The sequence below is a fragment of the Megalops cyprinoides genome, chromosome 14 (assembly GCF_013368585.1).
Source record: "Megalops cyprinoides isolate fMegCyp1 chromosome 14, fMegCyp1.pri, whole genome shotgun sequence".
Classification (NCBI taxonomy): domain Eukaryota; kingdom Metazoa; phylum Chordata; class Actinopteri; order Elopiformes; family Megalopidae; genus Megalops; species Megalops cyprinoides.
Window position 1 is genome coordinate 28,559,514 of NC_050596.1, and position 4,597 is coordinate 28,564,110.

A 4,597-nucleotide genomic window follows, 5' to 3' on the forward strand; every position below is an offset into this window, starting at 1 on the left:
TACGATTGTTGTTGTATTTCCTCCTTTTAATAAATATTCTCAGAACTTCAAGACGACAATGTGCTGACACAGTTGTTTCTGTTTATTCTTTGTTTTGCAGAGCCTTCACCGAATGAAAGCATCTCACGGTAAGCTCATTTCACCAGTATCAGTACAGCCTGATTCATTCAACAGAGAATCTAATTCCAGACTGCCTAGACCAGCCCAGAGAAGGACCACCCTAGTCTTTTACAACAGTGAGGTTTCCTTGCTTTTGTTCTATAAAAGCTCAGAATTATATAAAGGAAGGACTCGAGGGCTGGAGCTGTCCATCCCAGACTTAGGCCACAATCCCTGCGATAGATCGCCCTCAGACTATCAAAAAAAAAAAAAAAACGCTTTTTTCATTCAAGGGGATATGGAAATCTGATCGCTACCCGAGATAGTCTGTCTCTTGGGCCTTGCCGGATCCTTAGTACGGCATTCAGACGGAAATAAAAGGATATTCAGAAATTCAGATGGATTTTCATTCAGGAGATAAGCTTTAAATTTCGATGGCTGACAATGGTCACGTATAATCATCACAAAATAAGTAGGCCCACGTCTCGGAAAAAACGGCAGTGGAATTGCCAGTGAAAAAAATAAATAAAAAAAAGGAAGCGGGAGATTTGCGTAAGGAAGTGCTCACTATTTGAACTTTTAAATCCAGACCCCTGCGTTTTATTATCCCATTGTGATTAAAGAACTTCTAGGGATGCGTAGAAAGTAACCGTGGAAGCTACTAAATAGCAGACACTGGCTTTGTCAGCCGTTGATTGGCTTTAAACCCTTTCGGAAAGCTGTGGTTATTATATGCTCTACATCTGCAGAATTATGGAGGCTGTTGGTGGTGTAAGCATTGCTATAAATAACATGTGCCTCCCTCATACAGAAGTGTTTTACACATCAGGAGGGCTGCTCTCAGTGCGTTGTTGCTTAGAAAGCTGAGAGTGTCAAGCACTTCTTCCAGGGCAGTGTTTATGGTGCCATGTATCAGGTGTTTCAGCCAGGAAGGTCATAAAGTCTGAGCACCTCTTTGTTACCTTGTGTGATCTTGCCCCGAGAGGGGATTTCCTGTATTTGTTCGGGGGATTCGGTTTACGAGTTAAACGTTTCCTTTGTAGGCCCCTGAGCTCCAGATTCCGACCAAAGTCAGCTGGAGGACGAAGCCCCAGTCCTGCCAAATCCATTGATGTGAACACATCGAAAGTTTCTCCCAGCAGGTGCGGAAGGATCTACCAACACAAACGGGGCTTACCACATCTTTCGTTTGAATTATGAGAGGAATTCAGTTTGAATTATGAGAATATATGTTTTCATTATAGTACATTTAGCCATGCACAATCAGACAGTCTGTTCTATTTCTAAAGAGGGTGGGTGAGAGCTAGTTCAGTGCAGGGTACTCATAATTTGAAATGTTAAAATGAAGAGCGTCTGCAACACTCTTCAGGTCACCTACAGAATCCTGGAATATTTGAGTCTGCCTTCTGTAGATGTAGACGGTGTCTTCGTGTGGTGCGTAGCCCTCAGTGAGCCCTTGTGCTGTATCACCCTACACAGCGGTAGCAGAGGGCACCTACGATACACTGGCTCTGTTAGCTCTCCTCCGGCTTCTTTATGAGTGTCTCTCAAAGGGTTAAAGGGGGACAGTTCGCCGCAGAGTGATTGATTAGATGGAGCGATGCGCGCAGTGGCTGTATGGAAAATGGGGTGCAGCGGTGAGCCCACATCCCGTCTCTGAGGTCACGCGTCGCAGGCTGTTTTATGGGGTGTATCTGCCCGAAGAAGGGGAACCGCGGACGTCCAGCGTGCTTCAAACTCATCAATACTCCCCAATAAATTACATTTTATTGAATATCATTTCAGGGTCGGAGAACACGCGGGATCCCCCATTCCCAGCCGTAAGGCCTTAATGGCGGACATTAATATAAAACCAAAACATTCTCCACAGACTACAGGTACTAAAGATATTTTACTGTCCCATCAGGACACCAGGACCATTGAGAGTTTGACCTTTATCAAAGGTTACATATTTAGCGTTTTTATTTTCACTTATTTCCTTGTAGTCCCACTTCTGTGTCAACTGAGGCATTGTTCAGTGTAATGTGACGGTTTGTGAGCAGCATACCGTTTTCTATTAGAGGTTATGAAGGAATACAGAAAACAGATCTTAGTTTTAATACTGTGCTCAGAGCAACTACGGCTCAGCTTAAAGAAATATCTTATTTGCCTGCTTCAGTAAAGCTCTGGTTAAATTGAAAAGTGAAAAGTTACAACAGCACCACTCCATTGCAGCCGTTTTTCCTTCATGCTTGGCCTTTTCCCTCAGCTTCGAACGATGCGTGTCAAAAGACATCTCTTCATAAACAGACAAACCACGGTACCGCATCCAGCCCGTCTCCTCGGGAGTCTCGGGGTAATTTTCCAGCATCTTTCAGTACTTGTAAATCGTAATGGCCCACAGACAATACTGGAAGATGATGTTGAAATGCAGTATAGGTCTGGGGTGGCTGTAAAAGTGCTCTGTTTCAGGGGGGACAGGAGAGCGTGCGTGGGTGCAGCAGAGCTGGGCTGGGCCCTTGCGGCACCCCGGCTCTCAGGGTCTGCCCAGACGCCCCAAATCCTGTCAGCCAGTGAAAGAAGAGGAGGACAGCGATGAGGAAGTGCGCAGGGCCCCAATCGAGCTGTTTGCTGAGGTAAAGGACAGTCAGGACAGATTTTCTTTTTTTCTTCCCAAAGTGAAAGTAAAAATTAGGTCTGATGACTAATATGTAATTCTGTCTTGTAAAATTGCTGACTCTTATAGTACTGCTGAGACTCTTTGGTTTGCTGTTACAATTAGAATTACCCTGACATAGAGTGAAGGACCTCCTTGTTTTTCGCATACATTCTTGTGTGTAACATGTAGACAGATGAGACATCAGGCAAGGATTATATTCAAAAAAAGCCCTCCATATGGTCACAAATGTCTGCTTTCCAGCAACCTGTTTGTTCATGTATTTGACACTCATTGCACACTGCAGGATGTCTGGACCTTCCTGTTGTTTTGCACTGTTAAATTTGCTCACCCTTGATTGATCCTCAATTTCTCTAATTGATGTAAAGGATTATTTTGTGAATCTTGGCTTAGTTTTTTGCTGTAGTTGTGACTGAAGATTTGAAGAGAGTCAGATATTGAACATCCTTGTCATCATTGTGATGGTACAAGATTTTCAAACAAATTAACTTGCATTAAATGTGTGGCAGTTCTTGTTTCCTGTCATGATAAGCCATGATGATTATATTAAAAAAAGTCTTCTGTCTCTCTATGTTACAGTTCCTGAAGTCGGTAATGGATAAGAATTACGTCCTTGCAAAGAAACTCTGCCAAATGAGTGAGTCTTTATGTTGTAATTATTATTATATTTCAAAGCGGTATTCAGTGATAAGCAGTTATTTATCCTGCAGAGATGATTATATTTTTATTGTTAAACTCCATTTTTGCATGCATGTTTATTGACTGTGATGAAAAACGTTTGTTTGAGTATTTAGAAAAGTGTGTCGTTTTTGACTGGCCTGTTGTATTTCTGAAAGAGGCCATGCATTCAGCATTCATTTAAAGGCCTTCCATTCAATTACAAATAACCATCTTTGTTTTGTGATTGAAATAACTCATACAGTTAAAAGGGTGTAGACTGATATATCCCCAAGGGTTCCTTATAAGAGTGTTCCCTAAGCCCTCATTACCCCATGGGTACCTAAAATAAGAGTGGAATTAATGAATCGGTCATATTTAAGCTTTCCATGAAATGACGGTCGAGATATTTAATTGAACAGTTTGTTTACATGAATCGAACAAAGGCAGGCTCCTACTGTACCAACAATGCCTGCTCCACGTGGTGGCTTTGTCACTTTGACGTATCGGAGCCAGAGTTTTCAAGCCAAGCATGTTTATCTTGTCGTCTGCCAACGTGCCTTTTTATGGCATATTTATCAAACACACTTTCAGAATGTGCCTCTCATGTGCCGTGGGGCTGGAAAGAGATTAATTCCATTTCCTTTTTGATATTATATTTTCAGTTCTTATTTATGAGCCTGAGAACCCAGAGGCCAAACAATTCATTCCCCTCATTGAAGAGAAGTTGCTTTTAGGTAAGACTGAATGGCTATTTATTATCTTTCGAGTCGTATATCGAATCGTCTTCCCATCTTGGCTGCATTGTGGAATTGCTTTTAACTCTGCAACAGAATTGTCTTAATTTTTATTGTTTCATTCATTTTCTGCTTTCATTTTATAGAGCTTCTTGTGCTGTATTTTACACCCTGAAATGGAGTCATTTACATTTTTATGAGAAAATTAAAAGATTATGTTTTTGCATATTTTAATTGACTTTTAGGAAAAAATGTACATGGTACTTAACCATGCAAAATTTTTAATTGCTTTCTGAATTTCAGCAGTTAAGGGAAGATAAAAAGTAACTGTCTTAGGATAAGTGAGTGTTTCACCCTATTGTCATATGCAAAAAGGTGACTCAAAATTGAAAAGTTGTGAGTGGAGAACCAAGTTCAGTGGTGATCCAGAAAGGAAATATTGAAAAGA

The 4,597-nt window shown here is 41.3% G+C and overlaps 1 long non-coding RNA gene across 1 annotated transcript; it reads left to right on the forward strand.

Annotated features, from left to right (window-relative positions):
* The first annotated feature begins 2,572 nt into the window (after positions 1-2,572).
* Positions 2,573-4,150, forward strand: LOC118788707. The gene is made up of 3 exons (XR_005005427.1): positions 2,573-2,714; positions 3,335-3,392; positions 4,078-4,150. It is a non-coding gene; the product is annotated as an uncharacterized LOC118788707 (long non-coding RNA).
* Positions 4,151-4,597: the final 447 nt, after the last annotated feature.